This window comes from Cricetulus griseus, assembly GCF_003668045.3.
Source record: "Cricetulus griseus strain 17A/GY chromosome 1 unlocalized genomic scaffold, alternate assembly CriGri-PICRH-1.0 chr1_1, whole genome shotgun sequence".
Classification (NCBI taxonomy): Eukaryota; Metazoa; Chordata; class Mammalia; order Rodentia; family Cricetidae; genus Cricetulus; species Cricetulus griseus.
In genome coordinates, this window is record NW_023276807.1 from 115,382,181 (window position 1) to 115,401,950 (window position 19,770).

The window sequence follows — 19,770 nt, forward strand, 5'->3', positions numbered from 1 at the left end:
GATTCCTGAGTATGTGAATTAGTGGGTCTGATTCTTATACCTTGTCTTGGACTATTTTACTTCTGATGGTTTATTTTGAGCAACTTCAATATGATAGTTTTGTATCGTATCTTATTTTGTTTTATTTTTTAAATGAATAAATGTAAAGCTAGTCACTAAGGTCAAGGTTAACAACTGAGCTGTCATTTATACCTGTGGGGAAAGGGCAAGTCAGTTGTCTCCAATGGTGTAATACTGGGTATATCAAGTGTTGTAATTTAAGAAAAGTAGCACTCAAGACAAAGACACCATGCAACAGGGTTCAAGAAGAGGGGTTTCTTTTTAGGGAAAGGGATCATTAAAAATGGGAAAGCAGTGGTGCTAGCCTCTGGAGACAGGAGCAGCAGAAGAGAGGAGAGAGGAAAGATGGGGAGAGAGAAGAGAAGAGGAAAGAGAGCTAGGAAAGGAGAGAGGAACAGACACAGACAGGGAGAGAAATAAAGGGGGGGATGGGAGGTGGGCAGGGACCTTTTAAAAGGAAACATATCAAATATGCACAGGTGGTGCTCTTAGTGGCTGCAGCTGAGGGAATATCCTGCCAGAACCCAAGGACAGGCCAGTAAAAATGCCTGAATACTTACATCCACCACTCCAGAAAAGGACTCATGTTCAGAAGTAGTTGGCCAATGTATAATAGAGTCTATAGTTTCTTTATGTGCTTTTATTTGGTTATTGTTTGTTTGTCTGTGTGTATTTTACTTTGTTAATTTAGTTTTTTGTTTGTTTGTTTGTTTTGGTTTTTCAAGACAGCGTTTCTCTGTGTAACAGTCCCAGCTGTCCTGGAACACACTTGGTCTAGAACACAGAGATATGTCTACCTCTTCCTCTTGAGTCCTGGGACTAAAGGCATGCACCACTCTGCCCAGAAATTTTGTTTTCTTATACTAAAAAAAAAAAAAAGAAAGGGACTCATCTTAACAATTATTTTGAGAGTTTATTTGTTTGCATTTAAAACAATGGTTGTCAGTAAAAGAATTAGGAGAATGTGGAGTCCTATATTTATTTTTGTACAATACATAGTAATTTCTATTTTATTTAACACTTGGGCTATAGGATGGAATTTTCTTAAGCAGGTTTGAACTGAAAACTTAAATTTAAGTAGGATTCTTTCAATACTTAATTAGTCCTTTTTTATCAATATGAGGTAGACAAACTTTTCAGGCCATTTTCAACTGGACCTGAAGTTAAGATGGACAACAATAAAGATGATATTGTCACAAACCCACCTACCTTCCCATAAACATAGAAAAAAAAACCAAAAACAACAATACAATTTAGAGTTTGAGAGATGACTGGATCTGTGAATAAAAACATGAATAAACATGAAGAGTTTGGATCCTTGACACCCACATTATAACTAGACACACCAGTGCATATTTATGACCCCAGAGTTGGAGGATGCAAGGAGTGGAGACAGTTCCATCCTAGAAGGTTTCTAGTCAGGCAGTCTGGCATAACTGATGAACTGCACATTCAGTGGGAGACCCTGCCTGAAAACATAAGATGGAGAGCTAGTAATTGAGAGCATTGACATTGACTGTCACACATGCACACATGCATACATATGTGTATATTCACAAGAATTACCCCCTCTCTTTCTCTCTCACACACACACACAAACACACACACACACACACACACACACACACACACACACCACTGAAATTGAAAGTTCGAAAGAACTCAGTACTGAATTATTCTCTCAGACAACTAGGACAATTAGATACATAAAGGATTTAGAATCATGTACAGATAGGAAAACAAAACAAAACATAAAGGGTAATTTCTTAATTTCTTTCTTAGGCCATCCTTCTAGAGCCCAAGGGTAAACATCTGTGGAAACTGAGCCCTAAAGCAAAGGATGTCCTCATGTATTTTGTATTCATTATATTTTCTTTTGAATCCATCCAACTGTTAGAAGTATCCTCAATGGGTGGCCACTTGGTTTTACTTTTTAATGATTTCTTGTGTTTTAATATATTTTTTCTAACCACAGGATATTTTCTTTAATCTATTCAATTAAGTGAGCCAGGAATTTGAAAGATACTATTTTCTAACTTCCTTTCTGATGAATAATTAATGTCACAAAGGAATTAGGTAGTAGGAGGTGGTTTTGTCAGGGCCATCTGCTGTGTGTGGGAACAAAAGGAAGATATTAAACTTTAAATTAGCTATTGCTTCATAGAACCAAAAGATGAAAGGAAATCCACACTAAAGTGGAAGATACTGATCTCCATTCTTATCAATCAAGTGATGTCTGATAAAGAGGATGTTGAGTAGCAACCAAAATCTTTCACTCCTTGATCAACATAAGTTTGGTTGAAATAAATACAGGAAACCTGTAACTAAAATGTGTCATTTCTTCAAGTTAACACACTTCCAGTTTTCTACAGATAATATGTACAAATTTGTCTCTGTAACATGTACCTGAAGAATAAGAAAAAAGATAAGGATTATCTTTTAATGTACACACAATATTCAAGGAAGATTCTCATTTCCATGGCAACTTTTCACCAGTAAAAGGAGAAAAATAAACATTTATGGTTTATGCATGTAGTTTGTGAATTGTTCACTGAGTTTTGATCATTACCTGAATAGTTAAATTTTAATGAAAAAATTATGTTTTGCTTCAGTTTCCTATAGAAATAAGCATATTATTCATAAGGAAAATGAAATGAATAGTTATATACAAAGAAATGTCTACACTTTTAACATAATTTCTTCTTAAACAGAACTTGGAGGAAATAGATTTTATGTAAAGACAGTTAATACCCCAAAGGATGCTGCAAAAATAATGCAGTTGCTGTTAAGAGCTTCAGAGTCAAGCAGAGTACTTGTGAAAGTTATATTACCTGACCCTTGGAAAATGACATCATTTCTTTACATCCCAGTTTATCCTGTTATAAAATGGGAAAGGGATATCATATTTACCTAAAACATAAAGTAGAGATAACATTATAAAACAGGTTTCTCCAAAACTTAGGCAAAGATGTATTAGAATGTGGCATATGGATGGAGTACCAACTAACCTTGTCTGAGACCTTGGGTTCAGTCATCAGTCCCATTCTATGCCCCCTATATACACTCATTTCAACAAATTTAGGAAAAGAACAACTCAAATGAAAAGTAATACAAATAATAAAATACAGAAACATTGCATTTTACTAGTGATTAAGTAAAATATATTTACAACTTTAATATACTAGATTTAAACAAATTAATGTTCTAATGTCAGAGAGAGAAAGATAAGAATATCACTATGTTTCTTGGTATAAAATTAGAGCCATGTTTTGAGGCAACAAATAGAAGTGACTAAGAAATTAAAAGATATATTTATTTTTTATCTGTTTATTTTATGATTTCATAGCTGTGACTCCATCCTAGAGTCATTGAATTCTAAGCCATGTATTTTCAAAAGATATTTATTGCTGTACTATTTAAATGGTAAAATTTTGAATTTATGAAAACATCTGCATGAAGATTACTGTTCAACTATGTTACAAAATACTATGTTGTTTTAAGACAAGTAAAGTTAATGTCTAAGAAACCACACTGGGTGATGACATTTACATACTGTGTTAGGGCTAAAAAATCCAACCCAATGTAAATTTCTTTATACCTGGTATAATCATAAACACACCCACTTATGTATATATACACATTAAGGAAATGTATTGGCTTCAACAAAAAAAAATCAAACATACTCATTAGTGAAACATTTTAGCAACTATTCAGCAACATCTCTTGCACACAAGCGGTGCTAGGTGATTATTACTTTTGTGAGTAATATTTAAAGCTAATAGAAATGAACTGATAACAGAACTGTGATGGTCTGACTGTAAATGAAGACAAAATGAGAACAATTGCATGGAGATAAGATTTCCATAGGGAAATTTCCATCATAAACTGCATTATTTTATAAAAGAGTATATAGTATATGTGGTTTTCTTTTTTTGTTGATTAACTATTATAAGAATTTAAATATAATTTCTACCTTTCAGAAAAATTAAGACTTTTATCTTACTTGTTCTTCTACATTCAGAATCAGTTTTTTAAATGTCAATGATTTGCATTTGGTGTGTGTGTGTGTGTGTGTGTGTGTGTGTGTGTGTGTGTGTGTATGTGTGTGTGAATGTATGTATGTATGTAGGACTGGGGTTTTACAAGAAAGACTTCCAAATGTCATTCACAGATTTGAGGAAGATGAATGAGGCTGGGGCAAATACTGCCAAGAGAAAAGAGAGTATATTAAATGTGGTTGGAAAGTGAGAAGATTATGGAAGGTTAGGCCAGTTATAGGATCATCTTATGTGTCCCCTACTATCAACCCACAAGTGATGGAGCATTGTCTGAATACAATGTAACAGTTGGTCCTGTATTCTTGGAACTGCTTGGTTTATGACATGTTGATGCATCAAACAATCTTCAAAACAAGATCCAGGAGCTTGATGAGTGATTTGTGGGGAAATCTAATCTTTGGATCATCTCTTCACTGCCTATATACCATCTAAAAAATGTATTGTAATGTCAAGAAACTTTCTCAGATCCCAGTATCTCAGTGAGATGACTTGTCCACTACAGTATGAAGTATAAAACAAATATAATTTGATTTATAAAATATCTAAATAATATCTAAAAACAACTTGCACACACATCTATTTCTTTTTCTAGCCTCAGATAAGTTTATGTAGTAGAATGCCTTCAGGTGCTTAATAGATAAATTGACTGTTAATGCAAGGTTTTAGCAGTTTAAAATTAGAAATGATCACTTTGAAAATTCTCCCCCTTTGATCAAAAGAAAATAAGTGGGCCAGAGAATGATTCAGTGGATAAAGGCACTTGCAATGCAAGTCTGGGGAGATGAATTGGATATCCAAACTGCTCATAATGGTGGGAAGAAAGAACTGATTTCACAAAGCTGTACCTATTATTTACATGTACCCCATGCTTAAAAACGCACGCGCGTGCGCGTGCGCACACAGACACTCACACACACACACACACACACACATTCACTAATTAACCAATTGAAGAAACAAAAATACATGAATTCAGAGGTGTCATGTGTTATTTGCTCTTCATCAGGATTCATACTGGCTTCCAAGACTCTCTTGGAGACATGAAATGAAAACTAATGCAAAACTGTCTAAGTGAGGTTGGTGTTGCTGGGTAAAAGTGTAGGATTATAGGATTGTTTAAATCATTTCACCATATAGGTACTTCATACCAAACACATGATTTTCAACATTAACTGTTAAAATGTACAGTTGAATTGAGTATGCCAGTTTCTGAGCTCTACACAGTTATTTGGATAGTGAGTGTACTGTCTGCACATTAACAAAATGGTTGTTTCTCTTACATTAACAAAAAATATATGTTCAGTGTTTCTTCTTTAAATGTACCACTTGTTACTTGAAAAATTCATAGTTAACAATAATTTTGCATGTAAAATGCATTGATATCTTACACAAATATATAGCTATAGGAAGAAAAGTCTTCTTACAGTACAGACAGGATAAAAAGAAAAGTGTTTGGGATATTTGACATGAAATATAATAAAACAAAATAGTAGGCATACTAGCCAATGAGAGGCTGTGATTCATTTATTAAAAATACATTTAAAATGAACAAATTCATTTTTTCAAATGTAAGATATGGCAAAATTAGCTTAATGTGAATTAAATAAAAATAATCTTGAGCACTGGAGTGATGCCTCAATAGGTGAAGTGCTTGCATCACAAGCATGAAGACTAGAATTTGATTCCAAGTGCCCATTTAAAAACCCAGGCATGGTGCCAGGTGCATGTAATCCCACCAATGTGGAGTTGTAGGGGACACAGACAGGTGTGTGGCCTCTGCTGGCCCAGACTAATAGGTGAGCTCCAGGCCTACCAAGGAGAATGACATTGTCTTAAACAGGGTGGATAGCTATTGAGGAATGACATTGAGGAATGGCTAATTGATAACCTCCACATGTACATTCACAAACACCTCCACTCTCAGATCTATAAAAAAATCTAACAGTTGTTTATCATCTCAGGGTCGTCCCGACATACATATCATTTACATTAACATTCATGGTTTAAAATGTCACAACTGTTAAATATATTACCATATATATACACTATACACAAAAAATAGTACACTAATAATTGTATTTTTGAAAATCTTGTTTTAAATGAGATAAAAGTTGAGAAGAAAAGGCCATTGCTTTATCTTAAATAACAATGTTGACTTTTTTTAATACATAGGCTTTATTTCTTCCAGATCAGGGATTTTTTTGGGTTTAATCATATAAAGATGAAGAATCAAGTTTAGCAACCTAAAAATACTCACTTACTAAAACTATATTAATACTTTAGCAAACTGTACAAAAAAGATAAGGAGACAAACATGTACATTTATAGAACTGCTTTTCAGTCATGCCAGATTCTGTAGAGGGAATTCCCAACATGACCTCATTCATCTGTGAGGACACAGAAGAGTCCTTGTTTAGACATACACCATCTTGTCCTACGGTGAGTTGCTCTTCACCTCTTGATGGCTTCCTTCTACACATGTGTATGTCTAGTTGTCTGCTTCTTAGAGCAGACATTTACCTTTCTCACCCACCAGCCATTGGAGGAAGGCTGAAGCCTTGAAGATGACTGATTCGACCCATTCTTCATGGAGAGTTTCCAGGTGGCCCTCTTCCATCATCGTATCTGGAATTAGATAAGCTTCCATAGCCTCTTCTTTTTTTCACATCTTGCTGAAGCAGAGTTTTGAAAAACAAAAAACAAAAAACCAAAACAAAACAACAACAACAACAAAAAACCACAAATTCTGCTATTCCCCAGAAGAAATCTGTTATAAAAGACAATCTCCATAGGGACTGATTCAGGCTATCCAACATGTGTCCATTTGAGATGTAAACCATCTTTCCTCCAGTTGCCAGCTTCCAAATGGCAATGTTGAATTTTTGTTTCTGAATCAATAGTAATTAGAATAAGAGAATGATGAATAAAAATGTGGAAACTGGCAGTATTAATCAATCTATTTTAAATGACTGTGAGATACTTTTAAAAATTATTACATACATGTGTGTGTCTTTGTTATGGTCCTGGCTGTCATAGAATTCACTTTGTAAACCAGGCTGGCCTTGAACTAACAGAGATCTGCATGTGTCACAATACGCATGTAGAGATAAGAAGACAACTTGTGGAAACGGGTTCTCTACAACCATGTAGCTCCTGTGCATCAAAGTCAGGTTGTCAGGCTTGGTAGCAAGTTTTATTTTAGGTGCTGAGCTGCCTCACCTGTCCCCAACTAGGCGATTTTGAGCCATACCAAACTGCAAGTCTACATACAAGCATAGAAATGTTCTAAGTAAACTTCCTTGAAATCCTTTTTTGCAACTAAAATTTTAGTTCAAGAACAATTTGTCCATAGAGATAGTCCAAAGAAAGGAATAGAATATGGAATAGAATATTTCAGATAGTGTGCCTTACTGATTTTTAAATATATATATATATATATATATATATATATGTCAAAATACTTGACAAAATAATTTGAAGGAGGAAGGTTTTATAGTGACTCACGTTTTCTGAGGTATCAATCTATGTTTGGTTGGTGCCATTGTGTAGGGCCTGGGGAGAGGCAAAACATGTAGAAGGGCATTGAAGGTCAAAGTCACTTACCACATAGTGGTCAAAATGAGAAAGAAGAGGCTTGGAAAAAGAAATCGCTCCCGAAGATAGAGGAAAGGATCCTAATTACCTATGTCCAACTAGGTTCAATCTTTTTTATTTTATCTTGTTTTGTTTCCTTTTTCTAGACATGGTTTTTCTGTGTTATAATCCTGGCTGTCCTAGAACTCACTTTGTAAGCCAGGTTGTCCTTGGACTCACAGAGATCTGACTGTCTCTGTCTCCCTAGTGCTGCGATTAAATGTGTGTACCACCACCACCACCCTGCTTTCTTGTATTTTTTTTCCCTTCCCCAATCAGTATCTGATGAAAACCAGACTAGCCTCAAGGTTTTTATATAGTTAAAAATGACCTTGAAGTTTGGATTTTTCTACCTCTGCCTCCCAAGTGCTTGTACCATGCCCCCAAGCTCTATTTATTTGGTCACAATAACCAACTAAAAACAGAACCTTTATTAGATTTATTCCATAGTGAAGTTGTCACTCCCATGATGCATTCACCTCTTAACACTGTCACAAGTTGGGAACTAGCCCTTCACAAAATGAGTCTACATGAATATAATTAGTATCAAACTCCCAGGGATGACTAACCTGCTATGGAGGCTCAGTTTCTTTTCCTGTTCTTCCTTTCTCCAGTGTGCTTCAAGTCTTTAGTAAGTCTGAGATAAGACTGCAAAGACTCAGCTAGATTCTAGTTCTATCAGTAAACCATCAGAGGTGGAGTTGACCCTTAGATCACTTTGGTTGAGTGCTTTATAATCAATAAATAATCATTCATCACTATAAGCTCTGGAGTCTTCTCCATCTCCCTGATGGCTTTCATGGTCTTGAGTAAAACAGTCTCTGGAGACTTAGTCCTTGTATGTCATTAGTGCCTCAGAAACTGGAAAGGTATCTGATGAGAATACATTCCCTGAGTAAATGATGATGTGATGCCATGCTACACTCTGAAGTCTTTGAGAAATATGTTGGCCTAATACCATATTGTCTCTATCTTGTTTAACTGCACACAGTGTACTTTGGATATACTATAACGGTCTCGGTGTGGTGCATACATGGCTCAAGCTGTCATGTTGACTGGATGGAGGCACAGAACCTATGTTATGAAGTTAGCATATTTCTAATCTTGTATCTAGTTCCTGCATATGTGGGTAGAGACAAAATATACATTGCTACCTGCATTTCATTACTATTCCTGGCCATGTCTCTAGTAACCATGGCAATAGCAATAGATACAAATGTGGTAGGGTTATATTACATAAATAGGCTCAAAATGGCCTGTGTCTCATGTCCATGAGATTTCTCATGCAATAAGGATGGATTAAAGAAGGCCTATATCAGGCAATGGAGGAAGAGAACGTCCACAGGAAGAAGATGGTTCTGACCTTCATAGGAGTGGGAATAACTATCACATGTGTATTATGTTCCCTCCCATTTCCCTCCCTTCTAGAGTTGCCTTGCCTGGATCCAGGGAAAGTTGAAAAGTGTATTCTTTTTTTTAAAATTCATGTGGTATTCTTTCAGCAGGAAATTGTCAGTTCTTTTTAGTACAAGTTCCTTACAAATTGCTCACCATCAGAAGCCCATCTGTCTTATAGGCCTTATGAAATTGAACTCCACATCTGTTCATCATAAACTGACTCCGTGCTGTTCTTCAGAGCTCTTTGACCTAGGGACACACTCTGAAACACACCTAAACATTTATGTTCCCAGGAATGGTCCAGCTGCTCTTCCCTTTTGGATAACACACTTTCTGAATGGTGCCACACTGTGAGGAGTTCACCTCACATGCCTCACTGTTCAAGGGCCTCCCAAAACAGCTGTTTCACCGTACTGTTTCGTACTATGGCCACACTTTTTCTATATCAGCCCTCAAATCTCTCAAGCCTGAAATAGATGGAAGAAAAGCATGATCATCAAGGTTAGTTTTCAGAAGGAATAAGGTATGATATTTTAAAAAAAGTTATCAAAATTATTTTTACATTTAACCTTATGAATAAATAAATTTACTTTATTACTAAATAAAAGATGTGAAACTCTATCATTTGTATTTCATTGTATGTGTAACACACACACACACACACGTGTGCGCGCGCACACACACAGAGACATACACCGCTTAATATATTGTATATTTCTCACTTTTGATCCCTTTCCCTTTTCTCCTTTAAACAGCCCCTTGACTTTTTTATTCTGCATGTTATCTGAACAGTGGAAGAATCTTAAACAGGTACATATTTAGATGACACATAAAGACTAACAATAAGCGTGATTATTCACACTGTCATAGAGCAGTTACCTAGGAAGACAATCTGCTCAGCAAGGCTTCTCAGACTACACAGTAGCTTGCAGATCTCCACTGATCATGAGGAGATTGCAAACTGTGATTATTGGCCTCTGCTTTAATGGATTCCTTTTAAATCTGGTGTAATATACATGCTTGATAGAGAAAGGCAGGTTCATGGGGACTTTGTGTTGGCTGGCCATCCTTTTAAGGCTCTAGAGATGGTCATTTCAGAAGTCTCTCATTGAATGTTTCCATGGCTTTCAATCATAATTAGGGTTAATAGGGATTGGCTTCTCTTGAGTCCCCTTTCTCCAGCTGTGATTGAATACAGCTTCCCCACAAGCCCCACCTTCTACCCCCTATGGCATCAGCAAGGAAGCTCTCAACTTTCATCTAGCCTGATTATGCAGGTATGTGCTTCCCATGGTAGCTGGCTGAAATCTCGGTGGTAGCTTTACTCCCCCCTGGCATGTGTGTTCTGTCACCAAAGAGCACTTTTAAGTCTTTCTTTGCTATTCAACCTTTATAGCTCCTTGCTAGACAAAACAAATCCTGGAAATAAACAGAGACAGGGAAAGAGAGTTAGAGTATGGAGACTACAGAGGAATAGGTGGTGAGGAACAATGAGAAATTTGAACAGGGGCTTCCCTTTCAGGTGTTTCAATTTAGTATGAGACCATAAAACCATTAAAGGAGTAACACCTGGGTTTGTTTTCAAAGACCTTTATGTAGAAGCAAACACACTGAATGCCTCTATTACCCAGGTACTACACCAGACACATAAATTGCATATACTCACTAAAAGCTAATAAGAGGTGAATCTAATGGCCATTGTTATTTTCCTAAGGAGCAAGCTGTATATCGGCACAGAGTTTTGTTAGTATTCACTGAGGCCTGTGTGGTGTTACCATCTTATAACTCTCCTATCAGCATTCACAAACTCTTCATCTTTGGACCAATCTGAAAAAGGAATGGCACTCTGTGTAAGGTCCCAAAGAAACCTGGGACAAGTCTCACTCAGTACCTGTAGCTCCTCCCAGCACTTCTCACCCTGCCACCCTACCCTAAACTTCTCCCTCCCAGGTCCTGGGCTTGTGCTTCCATGCCTGCAGCTCTGATTACCATTTGCCTAAACTCTTGTTTTCCTGGGTTTCTCTTGACCACATGGCCTGAAGCTCCTCTCTTGGTCTGCCTTGGTCTACAATAAACCCTTCTCCTCTACCAACCTTGGAGCAATCATGTCCTCATTTTTTTTTTCCATTCATGTGGTGCTGAAACTCAGACAGCATCAGCCATTTCTCCAAGGTTTCTTTGAGACTTCACACTTAGGAGACTGTATAAGCTAATGCAGTCTCTTCTAGAATAGAGTACATTACCCAGGGCAACCCAATTTATGATCCCATTTCTCAGTTATCCATATTTGACCAAGAGAAAAGCATCTCTTTCATTTGGATCATGAGCTGTATTTGGTTTTGCGAGTATATCTGAAATACAAACTTCTTTCAAATAAAATAAGGAACCCTATAATCAGACATCATGCAGAAGAGTCATTGAAAGCAAACTCCATATGGAGGTTGTTTGATGTCAATCATCCTATTTTGAAGTAAATTGGTGCTGTCATGAGTAGATGTGTCTTAATGTCATGAAAAGTCTTGTTATTAAAATATTGTAAAGGCCATGTCCTGTAGGTCTTTGAAGTGTTTGGAGTCTATCTATCTATCTATCTATCTATCTATCTATCTATCTATCTATCTATCCATCCATCCATCTAAAATATATCTCTGTATGATCTTGAAAACATACCTAACATGACTACAAGTTTGGTTGTTATAGATGACTAACTACTAACTTGTGTTACTTAATTATCCCAAATGGTATCTAATAATAATTTTCAAGGACTGGGACTTTATATCACATTTTTAAATGAGCTGCATAGGTATAATATCTAAAACAGGAATAAAAACAAATATAGTTTATGCTGTAACAACAATAACCTGAATTTTGTATCAGTATACAGAACTCCTTACTAATGTAAAGTATTTGAGACTAGTGGTTGTTTAAAAGTAGACTCAACAACCCACCCTTTTATCCCATCATTTCTATACTATATCCCCCCTTTCTTGAAAAAGAGAGCTGTGAATCTAAACTCATTTGTTTAGGTTTTTTCCTGTCCATGATCAATAGCAATTTGTAAGCAAACCTCCTAAATGATGACAAATATCAGTAACCCAATGAATGACCAAAAACCACACACTTCACTTCTTGGGAATGTGGGTGATGTGTTCTTTAGACTGCTTCCAGTTGTCTGGGGACACTGACATCTTTATGTGACCTTGAATAAAAATTGGATAATGGTCAAGTACTGGAAAAGCTAGCTATATCATTTATGGTCCCGTCTCTGTGTAATGGGAAAGTGTAAGGTTTATCTGTAATCCTGGCTGGAATAGTTTATGAGGCTGGAGCATCTCAGCCTGCAACCTTGAAGCTGTTCTGGATTTAGAATCCTGAGAAACTGCAACAAATGCACTCAGAGAGGTGAGAGCAACTGGCCCATGTGTTTTCATTAGTGACTGGTCCGCTTGCTCTGTAAACTGTTGGAATACATTGTTAGAGGTCTTAGTCTTCCATAGCCTGACAGCTTTCTCTAAGCTTTGCATTATAGAAACTCCTTCCCTCCCCAGCAAGGTCTCCTGCTCTCTACCTGCCCTTATCTGGAGAATGTCCCTGAGCTTGGAGGACTGAGTTTATCTGGAAGCTGTCTCTAAACAAGATGCCCAATTCATCTTTATTCTTACCCTTGGCACAGATCCCTGCTAAGAAGACTTATGATAGGAGCTCTACTATAGGACCCTATTGCCACATACTAAGACTTGTGATAGGAGCATGCCACTTAATGCAAATAGGACTTGTCCCCAGGCTCCCCAGTCCCGTATATTCCTCATACTCTGGAATAAAACTGCGCTGTTTCACCAAACTCTGTCTCCCCTTCTGCCTCTTTCTCCTTCCAACAGGCTGAGAGGGAAAGAGGTTCCTCATAGAAAACACAAACTTTCAATGGTAACATATATATCTGCATTAACACAAGTATGGTTGACTTCCGTTTTAAAGAAAAGACATTGCTAAAGTATATACATTGGTTTAATTCAGGAGTCTTTCCACAATCCAATGTCTCCCATTAGCTTTTGTCTATCTGTCCTTTAGCATTGCAAGAATTCATAATTAAACAAAGCACCATATAAGGTCCAAACACTCCATGCTAAATTATTTCCTGTCCTTATGCAGTTTATTCTTTTTTAATTACTTTATTTCTCATTTTAAAGAATTAATCAGTTTTGAACTTTTATTTTTATGACTGTTTATATCCTTTTTTTTAAGCTCATTGTAACCTGTTTAGAGGTTTTTTTTTTCTGTCTGAAACTACTTTACTGCATATCTGTAATCTTTTCTGTCTGTACCAGCAAAACCTTAAACTGCTGCACAGCTTAGCTTATGCCACACTGGAAGCTCAAGCCCATAGGTAGTGGCCAGGACTGTAACCCAGATGAGAAACTGTATAAAAAAACTGTGTAAGTCATGTTAGACTCCATTTTTGTTTTTCTGTAATCCTTTGTTAAAGCTTTCTCAGGTCTTCTGTGGAAATATCTGCCCCCACATTGGATACCACCATTTGTAGATGGATTCTACTTTGGTCTACTAGCTCACAAAAATCTATGAAGAAACTTCCTATTAATTATGAAAGCTTGGTCTATAGCTTAGGCTTATCCCACTAGCTCTTATAACTTAAATTAACATATTTATATTAATTTATGTTTTTCCCCATGGCTTTTTACCCCTCTTCCATTTGTACCTACTATTTCCTGTCTGTGTCCTTGATGTCTCTTTCAAAGCTAGATTCCTGTCCCCTCACTCTTTCTCTCTGCCCAGAAGTCCAGTCTAACCTCTTCTGGTCTAGATATTTGTTATTTAGTTCTTAAACCAATCAGCATTATAATCTCATTTTAAAGAAATGAAAAGTATTTGTTAATCAATTGCAAATTGTCTACAAATCATGAATAGTTATTTTGGGGAAAGGGCAACTTATTTTGGAAAGTATTCTATGAAACAAATCAGAGAATGGAGGAATTAAATGTATTCAATATATTCTACTTGCCTATTGCATTCATTGTATACTCCAGAGGAGCTAGCTTTTATTTTGGCATAAATGCATTCCTTTCTTCCTATTTGAGATTGATTTGTGTATGATCACTATGGAGAATGGAAAGTAGAGAATGATTGAAGTTAAATAGCTTATTACCAGGTTCATTTTACAACCAGTGTTTCCTTGGATTGTAGGCTGTAAGTCCTATTAACTTATCCCCAATCTTTTCTCTTTGTGTATTCTGCTGTCATACATCCTGCTGTCACTTGACCTGCAAGTTCAAAGATAGAGAAACACCCCTGTAGTCACTAGGCCCTTGGGTACCACACCAATTCCATGTTCTAGTCTCTAAATATGCCACACTTTTCAATACTTATAATATTGTCATTGATATTAATTTTCTTATAATTATTATGAAACTATTAACTTCTAGTTAGCTATTTCAGAAAATAGTTTCTTGCCAACAAAGGAAATTTTGAAAGTATCCAATTTACACTTGAATGTTATTCACAGAAAACACTCTGAATAGCAAGTGTCTTCATATAATTTAAAAGGCAAACAAACAGAGAGTACTTGTTCATAATTAAAGCTTCCAAATGGAAAATTCAACATCTTATCTCATGAATTTTTCTATATTAGCCTAAATAATTATTTCCATTTATGCCCCGTCTGTTCTTGTATGAGTTGATATTTTAACTATGTTTGGCAAAGAATAAATTGTGGTTATATGGAAGTAGCCAAAAGACTCAATAGGAGGAAATGGAAAATCTAGTATGATAGAGGTTCAAACCACTGCTATTACCTCTATGTGCTTATAGACTCAGCCTTATTTTTTAAAGACCTTACATTTCCATTACCCAGTTACAGCACCCTCAGTATAAACACAGGCAAAGGAAAGGGAGAATGCCCTCTAAAATTTCAATTCGGTTTTACAAAATTGAATGACATATTTCTTTTCTCAAATGTCTTTCCTGGATTCTTTCCAGTTTGTAATAAATTAAATTTAGAGAGGGCACGTGAGGAATATCATATGGATTTGTTGAATTTTTCATTGGGGAAGAAAATAGGGTACTGAGGTTAAAGGAGTGGAAAATACCTTTATTTTTGAAAAGTTAGAAAAAAACCTGACTAACAGAAAAGGAAACAATGCACTATAAGATCTGCACATTAATCATGATATCTAATTGCTCCTTTTCAAGAACACATGGAGCCCAAATAATTGAGCCCAATGGGCAATGCTGTGGTTCACTGTAATGCAGATCTCCATCTTTACTCACTTAAAGACAAAAAACTTACTGCTATTACTCCTATTCTATTATGCTCATTTGCATATGTTTTATGTGCTTTTATTGTGAAAGTGTAATTCTGAAAATGGTATTTTAGTGAGTAGGAGGCAAGACTTAATTTTCAATTCATAAGTAACAAGCTATAATTAAGGAGTATACAGTCTTTAGATCTTCCACTTCTTCACAATTTTATATATAAACTATATATACTCATATATATATGCATATGCATATACATAAGCATATGTGTGCATGTTCATTTGTTTTTCATTCAACACTCAGGATAAGTCTAATTTCTCTATGTGCTACAAATATAAGAGTATCTATTCAGTAAATATTTTCTAAATGATATTTATTTGAAAAGTACATTTTAGTTCCTAGGTTATGACAAGTAATGTCTAAAAGCAGAGCCACATCCAAATTTTAAAAGTACTTTAATTTAATGAAGGAATTAATATTTAATTAGTCAATTTTCTATGAAGATCTCCTAGCAGAACACATATATTGTGGGTTAATAAATATGAAGACAAAAAAGTAAGATCACTTACAATAGTCCAGAGAAGACAGGATGTAACTTGTAATAAACAGTCTCCACAATTCATCTGACTTCACATACCACAAATAATTTTTCTCTTATTATGTGTGTCATGTAGGCTGGAAAATTTCTGTAGGTATAGACACTTGGAGATTTAGCTTACAGTGGCTCAATCTTGACACATTCTTTCTTGACATATGCTTTAACGACCACGATGGCAGGAGAAATGCACACTTTAAAAAATCATACTGAATATTAAAAGTTCTAATGGGAAGTGATGCTTTTTCCTTATGTGTCATACAATCAAAGACATTTAGCTGTATATATCTTCAGGGGAAGTGGAGAAATACATTTTTAAGAAAAAGAGATACACATATTTGATATAAGCCATAATGTTTAATCCTGTGTAACTCAGAATGCTTTTTGTTTTGTTTTTGTTTTTTTGAGACAGGGTTTCTCTGTAACAGCCCTAACTGTCCTGGAACTAGCTCTGCAGATCAGGGTGGCTTTGTACTCACAGAGATCCACCTGCTTCTGCCACCTAAGTGCTGGGATTAAGGGTATGTGCTGCCACCAAATAATACACTGAAGAGAACTCCTAAGATACTAGTAAATAATTTTTCTAGATCGGTTATCTAGATGAGCTTTTACCACTTTTCTTTTTTGTCTTCTGTAAGTATCCTAGTTTGTTTGTGTGTACATACATACATACATACATACATACATACATACATATACTTATAATGGTGCCTGTGTATTTGAAGATGCATATACACATGCATGCATGTGGTGTATAAGCCAGAAAGCACCATTTGGCAGTTTTCCTTGAATGTCATCTAACTTGTTTTCTGGGACAGGGACTCTCATTTTTCTGGAACGTGTGAAATAGGCTAGGTTGGCTGGCCCATGAGTCCTAGGGATTTTTATATTTATTAAAAAAAAAGGAGCAACATAGACAGGAACAGTATCTTCCTTAGATAACAGAGATTGCATTTTGTTACTGAAAAAAAATTATCTAGACAAGGATGTCTTTAAAAATTGAAAATGACAGTGTGGCAGGGTACTCTGGATGTAGAAAATTCAATTAAATGTCAATAAGAGGTGGACAGACATTACCTGCTAAGTATCATATTGACAGTATTCATTTGTTGAAGAAACTAAGCAGTTTTGATACATTACTTTTAAATCTAGAATAAAGTTTCAAATAGAATAGTAGAAACATTTTTTTTATACTATACATTCATGAGAAAATACAGTAGCCTTTTTCTATTTTCTTTCTGAGGATGATGTTGGGCTGGGAAACTTTTGGTAATGGAGTCACAGTTTTCTTTAAAAGCATGTCTTTCTCTTTATTTTCAGACACTTCAAGAAAAATGCTGCCTTCTACTTGAGGTGAGTGTGGGCTCTGCTCCAGCCCCAACTCCCACCATATACCACTCCTTGGATCTTCCTGAGCCTGCTCCTCCAGTAGAATGGACCATGTGAGTCTGGCCACACCTCATTCTTGGTTCCACCTCCATCATCTGACCTCTGATTGAGGGAGGAGAATACCAGGAGAGACCAGACCATCCAGACTTGCAGACACTGAGCCTTGGCCCACATATGCCACCAGGAGACTAGAGGAGACAAAGAGACTCCACCTGTACCCATTCAAAGAAAGGATGAGAAGATGACAGTATTAGAACACACTCAACAACAGAAAGACCAATATGACACCACAAGAATCTAAAGACTCTGCACCAGCAAGACCTTTAAAGCCCAACACAGATGAAGAAGAACAGGAACCTTAAAAATATTTTATGAAAAATATTTTAAGAGACCCTTAAAGAGGAAATGAGAAAATCCCTTAAAGAAATAGAATAAAAAACAAACAAAAACTACATGAAATGGAGGAAAACACAAACTAAAATTTCAAGAAATAAACAGATCTCTTAAAGGATCTAAAGAAAGCCAAGGAAAAAGAACCAAACAAGTGAAGGAAACAACACAAACAGTTCCAAGGCTTAAAAGCTCACAAGAAACATTAAAGAAAACACAGAATGAGGGGATTCTGCAAATAGAAAAGTTTGGTAAATGATCAGGAACTACAGATGTAAGTAAAACAAATAGAATAAAAGAGATGGAAGAGAGAATCTTAAGTGTTGAAGACTCACTAGAAGATATACAGTCATCAACCAAAGAAAATCTCAAGTCCAACAAATCCCTAACACAAAATATCCAGAAAATATGGGACACCATGAAAAGGCCAAACCTAATAATAATAGGTATAGAAGAAGTTGAAGGAATACAGCTCAAAGGTACAGAAAACATACTCAACAAAATCATAGAAGGAAACTTCCCCAACCTAAAGAAGTGTATGCCTATGAAAATAAAACAAGCATGCAGAACACCAAATAGACTGGACCACAAAAAGAAGTCCCCTAACCACATAATAAAAAAAAACACTAAACTTACAGAGTAAAGAAAAAAATATTAAGAGCAGGAAAAGAAAAAGGCCAAGTAACATATAAAGTCAGACCTATCTTAATTTAACCCAAAATCTCAATGGAACCTTTGAAAGCCAGAAGGTCCTAGATAGATGTTCTACAAAGGCTAAGGGAACATGGATGCCAACCCAGACTACTATACCCAGCAAATCTTTAAATTACTATGGATGGAGTAAACGAGATATTCCATGACAAAACCAGAGTTAAACAATACATATCTGCAAATCCAGCCCTACAGAAAGTACTGGAAAACTCCAACCCAAGGAAGATAACTAAACTCACAAAAACACCCCACTTTAATAAACACTTCCCTGGCCTTCGGGGTTCTGGTAATTTGTGGGTCGCTAGGGGACTAAGCCTGAAAATAAATGGGCGAGAAAGAAAGAGGGAGACGAAGCAATAGTTGTCAAGGTCTGTTTATTAAACTTAAGCAAGGAGTTTTTAAAAAGAAAGGAGGAAGTAAAGGAAGAGGAAGTAAGAGAAGGGGAGAAATGGGTGTTAAATGCCATCAGGCCTGGGCAGGTGTCCTGGAACTTTCTTGTGGTTTATCTCAGAACAATAACCTAAGGGGTGGGGTGCTTGACTAAATTGGCAGTTTAGCATGGAGGTCGCCAAGCCTCTTGTAAAGGAGACTTTTATATCTGACCAGGGCTGGCTTTTGACAAAACACCAAAAGAATAAAAGGTGGGGGGAATCCACACATAATAACACCACCACCAACAAATCCAAAACAAACAAAAATCAACAATAAATGGTCATTAATATCCCTCAATGTCAATGGTCTTAACTTGCCTATGAAAAGACACAGACTAACAGAATGGAGACAAAGACAGAATCCATCCTTCTGCTGCATACAAAACATAAATTTCAATGTCAAAGACAGAGGTTACCTCAGAGTAAAGGAAAAAGATTTTCCAGTCAAATGGACCCAAGAAACAAGATGGTATAGCAATCCTAATATCTAACAAAATAGACTTAAAACTAAAATCAACCAAAAGAGAGTAAGAAGAGCATTTTATGTTCATCAGAGGAAAAAGTCCATCAAGATGAAGGCCAATTCTGATCATATATACCCCTAATATGAAGGCAACCACATTCATAAAAGAAACATTACTAAAGCTTAGATCGCACATAAGACCTCACACAGTAATAATAGGGATGGTTCAACATATAAAAATCCATCAATGTCACTTTCTTTGTTTCTTCTTGGCTCTCTCTCACCTATACACTCTCTCTTCCTCTATGGCAACCGGCCATGGCAGTCAGCCATTACCCCTGTTCTTCTCTCTTAGTCTCCCTACTCTGCCTG

At 36.1% G+C, this 19,770-nt stretch overlaps 1 pseudogene; it reads right to left on the bottom strand.

Moving 5' to 3' along the window:
• Nucleotides 1-953: 953 nt before the first annotated feature.
• Nucleotides 954-17,735, bottom strand: LOC103159506 (annotated as a pseudogene).
• Nucleotides 17,736-19,770: the final 2,035 nt, after the last annotated feature.